The sequence below is a fragment of the Bubalus bubalis genome, chromosome 10 (genome assembly GCF_019923935.1).
Source record: "Bubalus bubalis isolate 160015118507 breed Murrah chromosome 10, NDDB_SH_1, whole genome shotgun sequence".
Taxonomy (NCBI): domain Eukaryota; kingdom Metazoa; phylum Chordata; class Mammalia; order Artiodactyla; family Bovidae; genus Bubalus; species Bubalus bubalis.
Genome location: NC_059166.1, coordinates 51,364,258 through 51,382,531, shown reverse-complemented (window position 1 = coordinate 51,382,531; position 18,274 = coordinate 51,364,258). Strand labels below are relative to the sequence as shown.

The window sequence follows — 18,274 nt, the reverse complement described above, 5'->3', positions numbered from 1 at the left end:
CACAGTCCATATTTGGTATATCTCAGGATCCTCCCATGTGTGTACATGAGTCTCTTAGCCAAGATGGATCTTACTGAAAAGGCATATGGGTAGGGAACACCCCTTTGCATAACTCCCCTTTATTTAGCCTTCCAGGAACCTTTTCTGTGCATGTGTGGCCGGGGAGGGCTCCTGGCTTCACGAACAAGAAATGTGTGGTCTAGCCAGGGCCCAGCCTTCTCCCTTACTTGTCCTGCTATTCTTGTCTTGCAGTTTCAGTCCACAGGGAATCAATCTCCAACTGCTTTACCCTGAGTGGGGGAGGGCTCCTATCGGCCTTCTGCCTCACTTGGACATGCCTGAGCACACCCATAAGCATGTAGACCCCAGACTGGCTGGAAACAGAAAGTTGGTGATGCTGACTACCAATTACCTCACCACCAGCCAATCAGAAGAATGTCCACAAGGTGATGGTGTTCTTCTCTTTACTGTAAAACTCCTCACTACCACCTTCCAGGTTGGGACACACAATTTTGAGGGCGTTGGCCTGCTGTGGCCCCCATCTTTGCCTGGCAAAGCAATAAAGCTATTCTTTTCTACTTTACCCAAAACTCTGAGATTCAACTCTGTATGCTGGTGTACAGAAGCCAAATTTCAGCTAGTGCAGCATGAAAAGTGCCCCAGTAAAGTACATACAGGGCTGCTGAGGTTCTGGTTATGTTTTGCACTCTAAAAAGGATTCAAGATTGTTCACTTTGTAACTATTCAACAAGTTGTATATTTGTTTGATGGAAAAAGCTGTTCCTTTTTGATGAGCACTAGTGCAAGTTGCTCAGCCATGTCCATCTCTTTGTGACCCCATGGACTATACAGTCCATGGAATTCTCCAGGCCAGAATACCAGAGTGGGTAGCCATTCCCTTCTCCAGGGGGATCTTCTCAACCCAGGGATCAAACTCAGGTTTCTGCCATTACAGGTGGATTCTTTACCAGCTGAGCCACAAGGAGGCTAAATAGCAAATTAAAGGAAATTAAAGGAAAGAAAAAAGAAATGATATTTGATCTCAGCCATTAATAATGGGTTTTATTTAAATAAGTGTAGAGGAGGAAAAATAAACGACCCTTTCCTCTACTCACTTCTGTTATATGCCTGAGATCTACAAATTAAACTGTCAAAAAACAGATTAACAGGAGAGAAAGCATCCAAACTTTATTTGATGCTAATATTTTAATTTCTGTGCACGTGGAGGTCCTTATAGAAAAGAGTGAAGACACAAGAATTAGTTACACCTGGAGGCTATATAACATTTTTAACAAAGGGCAGTAAATTGTAGACAAGACAAAGGAAAGGGGGTTTGGGTTTTCAGGGTGGTAAGTTGTGGGAAGGTAAATATTGGGGGAACAAATGGAAGATAAGGGCCACTTAAGTGAAGTATGTTTGTTCAGACCCATCTCTGTGCTGATTTTCTGGCTCCAGTGATAAGCCTTGCTGTCCTGTGAGAAATGGAGTGTTTTGTATCAATAAACAAGGATGTTACAGTCATCAGCAATTGCAGCCCTCCAGCGTGAGTTCCTGAGCCTAAGGGCACTTAGGAAGGGGATGAATACCTGCCGTCTAGCAGCCATCAGGACTGCAGTCACTCCCCATGGTGAGCCCCAAGGGAGCTCAGGATGTGAAAAAACACTGGATACTGGCCCAGGATAGCTGAGATCCACATGAAAGGAACAATTTCAGTGAGCCCAGATTCTTACATCTTCCCATGCATAGAAAAGCCTAAATTACTTAACAGGATATCTGGTTTTCTTTAATTAACAATCTTTCGATGTTCAGATTACCTGCCCTTTGTTGCAAAACTTCTATATAATCTGGCTCCTCCCCTTGCCTCCTTAGAGCAGTTCTCTCAGGGTTACTTGAGATGTTGTCTCCTGGGCTTGAAGTTCTAAACATTCCCACCAAAAGAAACAGAACTCTCAACTTTTTGGTTGTGACTATTCTTTAAGTCAACACCTGGTCAGTGAGGGGAGGGGAAACACTGTCATAAAGGAAAATTTGAGCAGATGGAGGGAAAAGACCTCTGTGTTTGCTGCTTCTTAATTGCTTTCAGCAAAAAATAATCCATAGGCCAAAGAGGCATATTTTGGGGTGGCATATTTCATAAGTAAACTGGAATCTTATTTACATTATTCAGATGACAGAGCATTCTTAATTCTCACTCTTCCTACTCACAGTTCTATAAATATTCTTTACCCCATTTTTCTCCTCATGAATAAATACTTGGCAATTCAACTTACTTCTTCAAGAAATTAATTGCAGAACTGGGGCCAAAATCAGGTTTCCAGCTCACAAACTCAAAGTCCTTTTCATTGAGGTGCAACTGCTTCTGAATGGGAGGAAGAAGTCACTGAGAAGACAGATAAGGCCACTCACTGCACCTCCCCCTCATCTTGGCCACTCAACTCCCAGGGAACCTGCTATATATCCCTAGCATTCATTGTCATAAGTTATTGAACTTTCAGGTGTACATTTAAAAATCCTCCATTAGGCTGTAAGTTTTACTCTTTTGTTTTTGGTCTTACATTTTCCCATGCCCAGGACAGTTGTTAGAAGAGTACTTAGTAAATGTTTGTTAGATGATAAGTGGATAGATGAATGCACGGATGTGAAGTGGTGAAATACAAAACAATTTTTGGGATCATTGTGATTGAACTATACAACTCAGTAGAGGAATACTGAGAAATCCCTTCAGCAAAGTAGATTGGGGCAAAACTATAGGAAGCTGTGAATGCCAACTCAGGGTGTTTGTACTTTAGCCAAGAGGCACAGGTGATATTAACTCTTTCTCTTCTGGAGGGCTGACCTTCCTAATGGGTTGGAGGAAGAGTTTGTATAATTGTCTAGGATTTAAGTGCTGGGTGTGTGGCTGCAGGGGCTGAGGAAATGGACAGGGAAGGAACATTGTTGGGGTTGTCACTAGATAAATGCCCTTCTACCTCATGAGCACATGATGCAAGGTCACCAGACTGGTACCTGGTACGTAGGCAGTGGTGCAGAGAGTTAGACAATTTGTCTATCAAGCCAGGTTTCAAATGCCAGCAACATGGAGTACAAGTAAGACCAACGGGCAGAATCGTAGTTAAGGTTGCACAGGATATGGAGTCAAAGATACACAAGTCCTTAGCAAATGCAGGGGGTCCTTGGTAGTGTTTAATAATGATATCCCTTTGTATTCATTGCCTATTGCTGGAGTAACAAATGATCACAAAAATAGAGGCTTGGAACAACACAAGCTTAATTATATTACTGTTCTGTAGGTTGGGAGTCCAACAAGGGTCTCACTGGGCTAGTATCAAGATGTCACCAGGGCTGAGTTCCTTCCTGAAGAAACTAGGAGCAAATCTGTTTCCGGGCCTCTGCTAGCTTCCAGAGGCTGTCCATGGTCCTTCACTCTTGGACCCTTCCTCTATCTTCAAAGCAAGGAACCCTGGGACAATTCATGCTTAGGATGCCCTCTCTCAGGTTCTCTTTCTTCTGCCTTTCTCTTCTACTTTTAATAAGCCTTGAGATTACATTGGGCCCCCTAGATAATCCAGGATAATCTCCCTATTTTAAAGTCATTTGAATAGCAGCTTTAATTCTACCTGTACTCTTAGCTCTCCTTTGCCACATAAGATTACGTATTCACAGACATCACAGATTAGGACATGGGCACCTGGGTTGGTCATTATTCTATCTACCACACTGTTTTCCCTGGGAGGGATGGCATCAGACCTCAATTGCATGATAAGAGCCCTACTTGCTGAGGGGCAAATATATCCAGGGAAAGCCTAGAGACCATCTAAGCCAGGCCAGGCTCAAAAATCACACTTTCTCTCAGACTTTTTTCCCAGTCATGATGAATGTTTATTTGTGGAAATAGAGTTCACATTTCCTTTACTGCACTCATCCAGACTGGTGTGCTAGAGCTATATTGTAAGGCTTGTGAAAAGCTTTTATTGCATTTTCAAGAATTTTGCAACATCGGGGTGACATTGTCTACAGTAGGACTATTAACACCATAATAATGAGTAAACCCTGCAAATGAGGGCCTTTGCCCTGGGAGATACAGTTATTACACATTTGCCATACCACTTAGTACATATGAACTTAAAAGTGAGTATCATCAGCAATCAGGCTGGGACCCACATCATTTCAAAGATAGTAGCTGACTGCTGCAATTAGTCTGGGCCTCCCAGACAAACACTAAAACCATATATTACAATTTTGTCTAATGAGCTTCTGCTCTCCAGTAGGACACACAGAATTCAGTTTATTAGTTGCTAGGGTGTTGCCAAGGTCAATCGGAGTCATAATGTACCTAAGCTGGGTGGGCATGGCAGGAAGGCCTTCCTCCATGAATAATATTGGTACATCTTGATCTTAACAAGATTACAAACACTCACAAATCCACCCTTCATGAGGGCTCAAGGACTTCAATGCTCATCCAGGAAGTAGAGAATTAGCAGAACAGGTGACAATATTCCACTGGAATATGGAATTATGTAATCCAATATTACATTGGAATCATGTTTCATCCATATTCTTTCAGCCAACCAAAAAATTTGAGCTTGTTCTAGGGATAGAAGGATCACAAGCTACCTTGGTGGGAAGTCTGTGTGTGTGTATACACAAGCGTACAGGCAGTGGGTAGAGGAGAAAACAGACAAATGAATAAGTAATTACAATGCAGGGTGACTGGTTCTTGGAAGTACTCAATTTTATGAGGGTCAACTTACTGGGGTTGCCCAGGGTCAGGCAAGCAGTCCTGGATGAAGTAACATATAAGCTGAATCCAACAAGTAGTAGTAATAGTACCAATAACAACTAATATTTATTGAGTACTTCCATGCTTCGGGTCTTAAACTCATTTTATTCATTTAGTTCTTCTGACACCCATGAAGTAGGTATAATTATTCTCCTCATTTTACAAATGAGGAAACTGAGACACAGCTAAGTTAAATAAAGTTGCCCAAGGTCTTATAGTGGGAGTAGGACTGGGAGAGTATGAGTTAAGGGATGTTGGAGAGAAGATTGTTCCAGTAAAGAGAATAGTATATGGAAAGTCAGGATGGGTTCTAGGAAAAGAAAACAAGTTTATCTGATTAAACATTCAAGTGGAGGGTGATGAACTATGAAAGCAACCAAGAAAAGCTTGCTTAGAAGCAGATTAGATCATAAAGGACCTAATAAGCAATAATGTTTATTTGTTTGCTTGCAGGTAATGAGCAAGTTGGTTTATTTTAAAAGAATCACTGCAGCATAAGTATGGAAGCAGAGGGAGAAAAGCCAGAGAGGAACGTGTAATCCAGGAAAGAGATGAGAAGGAATGAATATGCATGATGAAGGGGGTATAGGGCGGGTAAGAGCTGAGCATGCTGCCCAGGTCTGCCTCGGATCACTGGAGAGGTGGTTATATTCATCACTGCGATGGAAACACAGGAGGAAAGGTAACTGCCGCCTGGATTTTCTGGGGGAAGATAAGTTCCGGTTCAAAACACATCTGAAAGGCCTATAGGACACCTGGGAGGAAGTGTCCAGGAAGCAGGTGGCTTGGTGGGTTTGTTTCTAAGTAATATTGTGTGCTGAATAAGCACAGGTATGCTGTGCCATGCTTAGCTGTTCAGTCATGTCTGACTCTTTGCAACCCCATGGACGGTAGCCCTCCAGGCTCCTCCATCCATGGGGGTTCTCCAGGTAAGAATACTGGAATGGGTTGCCATGCCCTCCTCCAGGGGATCTTCCCAACCCAGTGATCAAACCCAGGTCTCCTGCATTGCAGGCAGATTCTTTACCATCTGAGCCACCAGGGAAGTTCACGAATACTGGAGTGAGTAGCTTATCCCTTCTCCAGGGGATCTTCTCAACCCAGGAATCAAACTGGGATTGTATAGGTATAACACTGTGGGAAAGTGTTAGAAAAAGTTGATGTCATCTCTCAGAATATAGGAGTAACAGTGGTGTGGAAAAGGCTTTGATTGATGGCCATTTGTGAGTGCAAGTGTTGGTGGGTCCACCTGCCCCTCTACAAGCTGAACCATGAATGCTGGAAACTGAACACTGTCATTCTATACATGCAGACGTAGCTTCTCTATCACCTGTTTTTTCCTGGTTTCAAAAGACTCAGTATAGAGGTCTACAGCAGAGGCACCACATCCCTCTGCCCTGGCTTACAGAAAAGGGGGGCTGGCCTGCAGCTGGGTTTCTCTAAGTTAAAGGCTTTCCCAAACTGCCCAGAGCATCAGACAGAGTGTTCAGAGCACAGAGTTAAATGGGAATCTACAATCAGTGAATCATGGAAAGTGCCCCTTGGAATCACAAATCTAAGAGCAGAGACAGTTACCAAAAGCTAGGAATGGCAGTCAGGGATTGAAAAGTCTTGCTGAAAAGAACAGGAAGCAGTGGGTCCAGTGAGGAAGAGGCAGGAAACTGGCTGAACACTGGAGAGCTGTTGTTGTTTTGTTCAGTCGCCCTTCCGTGTCTGACTCTGTGACCCATGGACTGCAAATGCCAGGCCTCCCTGTCCCTCACCATCTCCCAAAGTTTGCCCAAGTTCATGTTCATTGCATTGATGATGCCATCCAGCCTCTGGTGCCCTCTTCTCCTTCTGCCTTCAATCTTTCCCAGCATCAGGGTCTTTTTCAATGAGTTGCCTGTTTGCATCAGGTGACCAAAATGCTGGAGTTTCAGCTTCAGCATCAGTCCTTCCAAGGAGTATTCAGGGCTGATTTCCCTTAGGATTGACTGGTTTGATCTCCTTGCTGTCTCAGGAGTCTTCTCCAGCACCACAGCTCAAAGGCATCAATTATTTGGCATTCTGCCTTCTTTACAGTCCAGCTCTTTTTCTATTTTGTCTTTCTATTGAAATACATGTTTTTAAATTTTATTTTTGATTGAAGGATAATCGCTTTAAATTTGTATTGGTTTCTGCTGTACAACATGAATCAGCTGTAAGTATACATATGTCCCCTCCCTTTTAAGTCTCCCTCCCACCCCCATTTCCTGATTCCACCCCTCAAGGTCAATACAGAGAACCAAGCTGAGCTCCCTGTGCTATCCAGCAGTCTCCCACCAGCTAGCTATTTTACACATGGTAGTGTATATATGTCAGTGCTACTCTCTCAATTTGTCTCACCCTCATAGTGCTATTCTTGGTGGAGAATGATTCCACTTGTTTCCAGCAGTAAAGTATGGGGGAAGAAGAGGGGCAGATGCCAACAGACTTAACATCACTGAGTTGCTGGTATCAGAGGCACATTCAAGAAAAACAAGAGCCACAGTGAAACAACATACCAGCTTTCCTAATATTTGATCAAGTGCCCAAGAAATTTCAAAGCAGAAGAAAAACATGAGGCTGTGCACAGTGCTCATATTTAAGGTTACATGGGGGCATCCTATGTCTTCTCCCCTGAATCTGCCCATTTGACTCCTAAGCCTTAAGTATGATATCTCACCAATAACTGAGAGAAAGCCCAGTCTGAAGCACACTTACCAGGGCTAGGGGTCATTATTGGCAGAATAGGCCCTGATAAAGACCATCCCCTCCCCTCATTCCCCATACAGTGACTGGTAAGCACTCAGGAGGCTTCGGCCCAGGAGCTGCAGTGCCTGCCAGGAGCTTCTGATTCCCTCTCTAACCCTGTGACATGAAGACATCCGTCAGGGAGGGGAATGGGCTGGCTGCATCCTGGCCAAGGAGCTGGAACTACTGGCAGGAGAGCTGGCCAGAACTGCCTCCTCTAGGAGAAAAAGCAGATGCTTGGCTGGTCTGTTTTCAGGATGATATCTATAAGTGCAGGGAAAGAGGAAGCTGCTGGACTGGGTCCTGCCTTGAAGGCATAATAGCTTCATCCAAAAGAATGTGACCTAAAGAACGTTTATCAATTACATTCATCATTCTTCCTGCTCCTATGTGGGAGCTAAAAATGGGGTAGAAAGACAGTTCATCTTCTCTGCCATAGTTAACGAGCAGAATCAGGCCTGCTTTCCAGGAAGAAAAGAAATGGGACCTGATTTGAACAAATCAATCATTTAGTTAGACATAAAGAAAAATTTCTTTTTTACATTTCCTTTTCTATTTCTTTGGCTGCACCAGGTCTTAGTTGTGACATGAGAACTCTTAGTGGCAGCATGTGGGATCTAGTTTCCGGAGCAGGGATTGAACCCGGGACCCCTGCATTGGGAGCATGGAGTCTTAACCACTGGACCAGGTAAGTCCCTAGACATAAAGAAAAATTTCTTAATGTAAGAATGTGTCAATCCTTAAGGAAATCAGTCCTGAATATTCATTGGAAGGACTGATGCTGAAGCTGAAACTCCAGTACTTTGGCCACCTCATGCGAAGAACTGACTCATTGGAAAAGACCCTGATGCTGGGAAAGATTGAAGGCAGGAGTAGAAGGGGATGACAGAGGATGAGATGGTTGAATGGTATCACTGACTCAATGGACATAAGTTTGAGCAAACTTCTAGAGATAGTGAAGGACAGGGAAGCGTGCTGCAGTCCATGGGGTCTCAAAGAGTCGGACATAACTGAGCGACTGAACTGAACTGGCTGAAGAATGTGTAGTGGGTTGAACTGTGTCCCCTAACTCCAGATACCTCTGAATATGATGACCTTATTTGGAGATGAGTCACTGGAGATATACTTAGCTATGGTGAGGTCATCCTGCAGTGGGACCAGTGACTAATCCAATATGAGCACTGTTCTCATCAAAAGAGGGAATTTGGATATAGACACACACACACAGGAGAATGCCATGTGAGGATGAAGGCAGAGATCGGCACTTCTGCAAGCCAAGGAATACCAAGGATTGTCAGCAAACCACCAGCTGCCAGGCGAGAGGCCTAGAATAGATTCTCCCACAGCCCTTAGAAGGCATCAACCCTGCCAAATCTTGAGCTCAGATTTCTAGCCTCCAGAACTGCAAGACAATAAGTTTCTGTTGTTGAAGTCATCCAGTCTGCAGTACTTTGTTAAGACAGCCCTAGCACACTATGTATAGAATATCAAAGCACTAAACGTAGTTTTAAAAAGATATTTAAAACATAGTTGTATCTTATATTTTTATTTTTTGAAATTTATTTTCGATTGGGGGAAAATTGCTTTACTATGTTGTGTTGGTTTCTGCTGTACAACAGTGCAAATCAGCTATACAACTATACATATATCCCCAGCCTCTTGAGCCTCCCTCCCGTCCCCCCATTCCACCCTTCTAGATCATCACAGAGCGCCAGGCTGGGCTCCCTGAGTCATATTCCTATCAAAATAATCATATATAATATATAAATAATTATAACTTTAGTAAATAGTAGTATTTTAAATAAACAGTTATGTACTCTGCACAAGCACCTGCTTGAATGTCAAAGCATGAGTTTCTTCTAGTTTTGTATCTTTCTAATTTTATCAACAAACTGCCAAATCTAATTGCTTCATAGTAATCCAGATTTAAATCATATTTCTATTAATAACTGAGGATTTACCTAAAAGGCTTAACGGATTACCCGAGGAAATGCAGCAAAGATTGAGGAATAAATCAGTAACTCCCATTAAGACAAAATTGATCTTTTAAAATAAACAAAAATTATAAACTTGCATTTTATTATCAGGAACAGATCTCTATTAAGCATATATTTCAGATCACCATATACAGTGACGGAGGTATACGGAGGAGGTGATGAAGATACCTCTCCATGGGTCCTACAATACAGTTGGGAAAGCCAGTGCAAAAGTAGAAACAATAAGCAACACAAGTCAGAGTGTCACACAAAATGCTGCTGCTTATCTAAATACAGCTTACATTTTTTGTAACAGTATTTACAGTCAATCTTCTCTCATATACACTTATCCTTGGATATTGTCCTTTGAGAAACGTCTCTGACAACTGTGAAAAAAAGGAAATCTTTATCTTTTGCATATCTTCTGTAGGACCAGGGTCATTAAAAACAGGGAGGTCCTAGGTGTGGAACTTCTCAGATGCCATTCTCTGGTTCCAAAGGAAAGAGACCATATGAAAGGGGAATGTCGTACGTAGTGGAGAGGTCAGTTGAGGGTGCAGGAATGCGCTACAGCTCTTCACTCGTGAAGTGAGAGGCTGTTGTTGCAGGGTCTGGCAAAAGTGCCATCTCAGAATAGAGTTGCAGTGGGCTTCGGTAACCTGGCTCGCTTCCCAAACTGGCTACATGTGTCTTGTCTCTGAACTCCCGGTACATACCTCCAGTCTTCTTCCTGCCTCTCCTCTTTCCCCACTATCACGTGTATGGAAAAGTGCAAAGTCATTTAAATCTTCTAATTCAAAACTATCATCCATCTTCTTAATAATTACACAATTCCAGCAGGACAAATGGTTGATACTCTATTTCTGACTTTTTTTTTTAAGCTGCAATGGGTCTTCGTTGCCATTCACGGGCTCTTCATTGCTGCGTGCAGGGTTTAGTTGCAGGGAGCTGGGGCTACTCTCGTTGTGGAGCAACGGCTCTAGGACATACAAGCTTCAGTAGTTGTAGCACACAAGCTTAGTTGCCTCACAATATGTGGGATTTTAGTTCCCAGACCAGGGATTGAACCCATGTGCCCTGCATTGGCAGGCAGATTCTTAACTACTGAGACACCAGAGAAGTTCCTATTTCCCACTTTTAATGTGTCCAGATCACGATCCCATGCTTGCACACAAAAGACACAGCACTTTCAATCTCCTCTCAACATGCTGATGTCCTGGCAATAGCTCTGTCTGGTTTCCTCTTATGAGTAGCTCTCAAATGCTGACTGACTGTCCATGCGGAAGAAAAGAGCACTGGATGGCAAATCAGTATACTGGATTCTAGTTCTGAACCTTTTCTAACCATCCGTAGGATCTCATCTCTCATGAGTCCTTTCTCTCCAGCTGTTGATTATGGAGCTCAGAGATGGGACTGACTTAGCTAAAGATTAGCCCAGAACAAGGTGACCATGGCAGTAGAAGACTGGCTCTTTTTAAAGCTGTGGGATAAACTGGATTACAACTAACCATAGTCCAGAACCAAAATCAAGACCAATCACACAAGGTATTGAGTCAAAAACCAGGTCATTAAAACCATAAAGAGGCTCCAAAATAAGCCTCTGTGACACATGTGAAACTCCAGTGAAAGTGGTAGTCACTTAGTCATGTCTGACTCGTTGTGACCCCATGGATTGTCTATGAGGAGACTGCCAGGAGACCCCAGGCTCCTCTGTCCATGGAATTCTCCAGGGAATAAAACTGGAATGGGTTGCTATTTTCTTCTCCAGGGGCTCTTCCCAACCCAGTGATCAAACCTGGGTCTCCTGCGCTTCATAGCACAGGTTCTTTACCGTCAGAGAACCAGGGAGCAGAGAGTTAATTTTAGGAGCTCTCAGGAACGTTTTTCTCTAGGCAGTGTGTCAATTTTTACATCCCCCACCTCCATGAGGTTCTGATACGTGTGCATGCTCCATTGTATCCAACTCTTTGTGACCTCCTGGACTGTAGCCCACCAGGCTCCTCTGTCCATGGGATTCTCCAGGTACTGGAGTGGGTTGCTATGCCCTCCTCCAGGGATCTTCCCTACCCAGGGATCAAACCCATGTCTCTCGCGTCTCCTGTATCTCCTGCATTGGCAGGCAGGTTCTTCACCACTAGTGTCCACCTGGGAAGCCCATAAGGTTCAGGTATGGATGCCCATGACCCCATGACCTGCATCAGGTCAATCAGTATCCCTCTTGTTGGGAATTTACACCTGGGGTGGAAAAATTCCAGTAGCACAAGACAGCTGGACCTGAGTCACCAGATGGTGACATCTCAGCCCCCTGCTGAGACATCTCAGAGTTGTCTTCGTTTTTATTTCTAAAGGCACATGACAAGGCTCAGCCTCAAGGTTGCATTCCACACGAGAGCTGAGAAGGTAAAGCAAGCCCCCCTCCAAGGTATACCTGGGGCAGTCTGTCTTATAGGTTGAAATCCCACCATCAGAAATTTCATCCCTGATTCAAAGTCTCCTGTCTGTTGGGACAGAGTTCTCATTATGAGCATCTAAGAGTGAGTGATCAGATGACTGACTATAGGATCAGGGCTCAGGAAAGCTTTCAGCATTCGGAGAGCACATGACTGGTGTCAGGCCTGGACCAGGTGTCCTGGGGCAGACCACATGGGTGCTCAACCCCTCGGAGGTTAGTGCATGCTCGGGCAAGGGAAGGCATGGCTGAGGAGCCCCAGGGAACGGGAAAGCTGTAAGAGATGGGCCTGACCTTCAGGATTTTCGCTCACCCCAACTCTGTAAAGGCTATTCTTTAACACAGCAGTCCCCAGCCTTTTTGGCACCAGGGACTGGTTTCATGGGAGACCATTTTTCCATGGACTGGGGGTGGGCCTGTGGATTGTGGATGATTCAAGGGCATTGCATTTACTGTGCCCTTTATTTCTATTATTATTACGTCAACTCCACCTCAAATCATCAGGCATTAGATCCCAGAGGTTGAGGACCACTGCTTTAGCAAAAGACGACAGGGTCCATCTGTGAGCATCAAGAAACGTAACAGAGGGAGAGGGTGGGAAGATTTGGGAGAATGGCATTGAAACATGTAAAATATCATGTATGAAATGAGTTGCCAGTCCAGGTTCGATGCACGATACTGGATGCTTGGGGCTGGTGCACTGGGACGACCCAGAGGGATGGAATGGGGAGGGAGGAGGGAGGAGGGTTCAGGATGGGGAACACATGTAAACCTGTGGTGGATTCATTTTGATATTTGGCAAATCTAATACAGTTATGTAAAGTTTAAAAATAAAATAAAATTAAAAAAAAAAAAAAAAAAGAAACGTAACAAGGTTAAAGAGTAAAAATATTTTGGGTATTTGACAGGCAGAATAGTAAAGCCAAACTGTCCAATCTGAGGCTGTTCCTGAGAGCTGGGAGAGGCGGGAAGCAGTTTGCGGATGAATTCTGGGTCACAGTCGTACACACCAAGATGTTGTGAGTGCCCTATTTATTAATATGTACTTATTACCTTCCTTATTTGCGTGTCTTTTGTGAAAACTCCATATATCCCATCCTGCTTTTCACAAGCAAGGCTTGGCGTTGCCTAGAAAGCATTGGAATAGTGGAATGGAACTCTTACAGTTCTGGAGGTCTGAAATCAGTTTAACTGGGCTAAAAATCAAGGTGTCTTTAGGTCCATGTTCCCTCTGGAATCTCTAGGGAGGAATCTGTTTCCTTGACTTATGGCTTCTTTCTCCATCTTCAAAGCCCAGCAATATAGCATCTTGCTTCACTCATCATATCCTCTTCTATGTCAAACCTTCCTCTGTTTTCCTCTTTTATGGACATTTATCATGGCATTTAAGGTTCAGTGAGATAATCTCATCTCAAGAGCCTTAAATGAATCACGCCTGCAAAGTCTCTTTTTCCAGACAAGATACTGTTACACATTCCAGAGATTAGGACCTAAATGTGTTTGGGGTCATTATTCAGCTACCATACCTCTAGATCTTAACTGACCTGTGTATTAAGTTTAGGAATTTTGCTTTATGATTTATTATTTGTGAGGACAGGAATCTTCTGTCTGTTCTATTGGATTCTGATGAAAGAATTGATTAGTCACTCACATGCAGAGTAGCGCTGTTGTGGTACGCCTTAGGCACTAACTCAAGCCCTGATTTCAGGGGGTGGAGTTAGGGGGCTGGCAAGGAAACAGGGATGGGATGTTGACATTCACATGAATCATACTTCATTTGTCATCCAGATCAACAAACCAGTTAAAAGCAAAAATGGCCTTGTAGCAGGACAGAAATGAGCTGGGTGAGCTCAGTTTGGGCATCATGTGATTACAGAGTCACTCTTGTGATGAACAGCCAACTCTAGAGCCTTTTTGAGGGAGGAAAACAAGTGAAAGGGAAGCCTGTGGGCAGTGAGGTATGCAGAGAGGGCAAGACACAGCTTCAGGAGCTTCAAATGCACAAAGTGTTTAAGTCATACTATGACTTTATTGTTCAAGTCAATAAAAATATCATTGAAAGCAAATAATAACAAATTTACCAAATGTAAACCCATCTAAAAGTCTGTATCTTTTCCTCATTAACAGCTTTTTGAAAACGACTGCCATTATTTTATGGTTGTTTAGCAAGATGCCCTTATTATTTTGATAAGATGAGTAGAATTTGTCTCAAAATAATGGTGGAACGTAGGAAAATGAGAAGGTATATACAAGAAAAAGTTAGGTTGGCCATGAATTGATAATGATTGATTCTGGCTAATGGGCACATGTTGATTCACTATACTAACTCTATATTTAATTGTGTTTGAAATTTCATAATCAAAAGTTATTTTTAAAAGGGCTACCACTAGTTTTCCAATAAAACCACACTGGTAAAAAACAGGTTTACCTCTTATTTGCATAAACATATAAATTTCTTATAGCAAACACATTCAAACTCCTTATCAAAATATAGCCAGGTGCATGAATTTTTTTTTTACCAAAAGAGAAACCCCATATACTAGCTTACTAGATCGCATTGCTGAGACCTGTAGACAGAACTGAAGTTTTTAGCTTTCTCTGGAAGTATAAGGGTTATGTGCCTGAGGCCGTGGGTTGGGAACCTGAAAGTCAACAGGATCATAGGGGTACACTCTGAGCTTCTCTTTGATCAAAAGCTCTAAAAAAGATTAACTATACCAAGAGTGGCATGAGATTAGGAAAATAGCTGACTACATTTCATGCTTCAGCCTCTGAACCCTGTCTCTGAATCCCATCTATTCATCAGATTAAGGGGAAGACATATGGAAACAGTGTCCCTACAAAGACCCCTTGTTAAATAGGTATCCCTAAGAAAACCGGGAAATAGATGGGGAAACAGTGGAAATAGTGTCAGACTTTATTTTGGGGGGCTCCAAAATCACTGCAGATGGTGATTGCAGCCATGAAATTAAAAGACGCTTACTCCTTAGAAGAAAAGTTATGACCAACCTAGTAGCATACTGAAAAGCAGAGACATTACTTTGCCAACAAAGGTCCATCTAGTCAAGGCTGTGGTTTTTCCTGTGGTCATGTATGTATGTGAGAGTTGGACTGTGAAGAAGGCTAAGCACTGAAAAATTGATGCTTTTTAACTGTGGTGTTGGAGAAGACTCTTGAGAGTCCCTTGGACTGCAAGGAGATCCAACCAGTCCATTCTGAAGGAGATCAGCCCTTTGGGATTTCTTTGGAAGGAATGATGCTAAAGCTGAAACTCCAGTCCTTTGGCCACCTCATGTGAAGAGTTGACTCATTGGAAAAGACTCTGATGCTGAGAGGGATTGAGGGCAGGAGGAGAAGGGGACGACAGAGGATGAGATGGCTGGATGGCATCACTAACTCGATGGACGTGAGTCTGAGTGAACTCCGGGAGTTGGTGATGGACAGGGAGGCCTGGTGTGCTGCGATTCATGGGGTCGCAAAGAGTCAGACATGACTGAGAGACTGAACTGAACTGAAGAAAACCGGACCAAAAAAGCTTACCATATGGACAATAAAAACAGCATCTTATCTGGTCTCTCTCTTACAAACCAGCCTTTATGTAGCTGTCAATCATCATTCTAAAACAGGTCTATGACTCTCTGACTTCCATTTAAGAGAACTTAAGACAAATAGAATGAAGACTAAACTCTGTATTTCATCATTTAAAAAGGTCTATTAGCTTACCTGTGATGACCTCAACAATAGCTTCTTCCCATTTTCCTGCCCTTCCTCTTTATTCCTAACCCCTCTCTCCTTTTGTATTTTAAATCCCTGATGACATGTGTTGATTATTTAAACTGGTTGTAAATCTTTCTGGTTCCCTCATTTATGAATTAAACAAAATCATTGACATGTGTTTTTATATAAAGTATGAGTCATGGTTGACCCCTTCTACTGGCAAAACCTTTGTATAACTTTATGTAGGCTTATCCCTACCCTCTTGTGTTTTGCCTTTTAGTCTGTTCTTTCTGTTACCAGTCTCATGTGATAACACTACGTCACAGTACTGTCTCCTTTGGTCACAAGATCTGATCTTGACTTTATACCTAGTGCCCCATACAGTGCTTTGGCAAGCTGTCAGGCACTTGGTGTGTTGTGTGAGATGTGGGGGGAAGGATGCAGTCCTTGAATTTTCTTGGATTCATGGGTTCAAGGGTTGGGGCACATCTTCGTCAGGCTTTAGGAGTGCTTGGATCCATCACCACCTACTTCATCCCCAACCTTACTTTCACACTACCTACTATATTCATTTTCTATCACTGCATAACTAGTCACTGCAAATGTAGAAGCTTAAAATAATATCCATTTCTTATCTCGTTGCTCTGTAGGTGAGAAGGCCAGGCCGGCTTGCCTGGGTTCTCTGCTTAGGATCAGTAGTGGTCACAGAACTCTGCCTCCCCGACCTGCCTCCCTGCTAACAGTGTCACATCCAACAGAAATGAGATTCAGAAGGGAGTTGCGTGCACTAAAGTTTAGGGAGCGGAGTTAGTAAAAGCAGAGCCTATTGGGGTAAAAAGATAGAATTGTGCCTGCAAAGGCAAGGACTGGCAATAAAAAATTGCTCTCCAAAGCCTATGGGCAAGAGCATTTCATGTACTTCCTATACTTACCACTTTATTTATTTAACAAACTCTTTATTTATTTGTTGTATTTATTTGTTGTGCTGGGTCTTAGTTGCAACATGTGGGATTCTTAGTTGTGGCTTGCAGGATCTAGTTCCTTGACAAGGGACTGAACCTGGGCCTCCTGCATTGGGAGTGCTGAGTTTTAGCACTGGAGTACCAGGGAAGGCCATACCCACCACTTTAAAAATAACAAGCAGCTAAACGCACCTTCTAAAATATGTCTAATGTGGATAAAATTCTAAAGAGTGTTGCCAGAATGTATTAATGAAATAATGTATCTGAAAATACTGATTTCTAAACTATGAAGCATGAACCAAATGATGTTATTACTATCCAAATGTTTCATATTTTATTAATATTTTTGTTATGTAAAAGAAAAGCTAACAGGTTTGTTATATGTCAAGTCCTACACCTTCACAAGGATTATGTCTCACAGTAACCTTATCTGCTGAGCAGTATTGTTATTTCCATTTTATAGATGAGAAAACTGGTGACCAGAAAAATTTTGAACCCCAAAACATGAACTCAGGAAGATAGAGCCAAGATTCAAATGCAGGTCCGTCTAGTGTTATGCCTGTTTGTGATCATTATGTTTTTCTATGGCCATTAAGGAAAGAGTCAGAGAGACGGTTGCAATCGGGGAGAAAGACCTTAAGATGGACAGATAAATGGAGGATACAAACATGGACCCAAGCTCTGGAATTACTGGGAAGGGCTCACTAGCTTAGGTAACCTGCTTTAGTGTAATTTACTTTTCATAGTCCTTCTGAAATTTTGTTTCATATACCTTGTTTTCATAATGTTAAATGAAAATTAGTTCTTGAGTATTTGCTTGTTCTTTTTGACTCCCCCCACCTTTATTTTCCCTTGCCAAATTGTCAGGAGTACCTTATGTGGCTGGGCCAAGATGGAGAATTACTGTACTGATTAAATTGCTGTGGACAGAACAAAATTACCTCTTTGGAATTAAACCAAAACCTAGCCATGGCTAAATGTTCCCTACTTCTATAAGCAGCAAAACAGTGGGTATTTGAAGGATAGATACACTATGAAAGCTACCTCATCTAGGGAAAAAGAAAAAGAAAAAAAAGGAGACAGGGGGACTTCCCTGGTGGTACAGTGGACAAGAATGTGCCTGCCAATGCAGGGGACATGGGTTTGATCCCTGGTCTGGGAAGATTTCACATGTCTGGGAGCAACAAAACCCGGGCACCACAGCTACTGAGCCCATGCTCCAGGGCTCAGTAGCTGTAAGTATTGAGCCCACATGCTCTAGGGTCTAAGCACGGCAACCACTGAGCACCACAACTACTGAAGCCTGTGCACCCCAGAGCCCGTCCTCTGCAACAAGAGAAGCCACTGTAATGAGAAGCCTGAACACTGCAAAGACGAGTAGCCCCCGCTCCCACTGCAACTAGAGACACCCTTCACAAAGCACCAAAGATCCAGCACAGCCAAAAACAAAATTAATTAGTTAATTAAGGGACAAGGAAGCAAGTGACAGGTGGGATCATGGAGGGGAAACGGTGGCCTGGTAAATCAATGATGTTGGAAGTCTGGCCATCCATTTAGGAGAGGAAAATGTTAGATCCTTACATCACTGGGTGATTTTAAATGGCATGTAGTATATAAATAAATCCATCTTGTCACT

The 18,274-nt window shown here is 42.9% G+C and overlaps 1 long non-coding RNA gene across 1 annotated transcript; it reads right to left on the bottom strand.

The window, feature by feature from the left end:
- Positions 1–1,171: 1,171 nt before the first annotated feature.
- On the bottom strand, positions 1,172–2,504 carry LOC123327864. The gene is made up of 2 exons (XR_006542541.2): positions 2,271–2,504; positions 1,172–1,472 (listed from the first exon to the last, which is right to left on the bottom strand). It is a non-coding gene; the product is annotated as an uncharacterized LOC123327864 (long non-coding RNA).
- Positions 2,505–18,274: the final 15,770 nt, after the last annotated feature.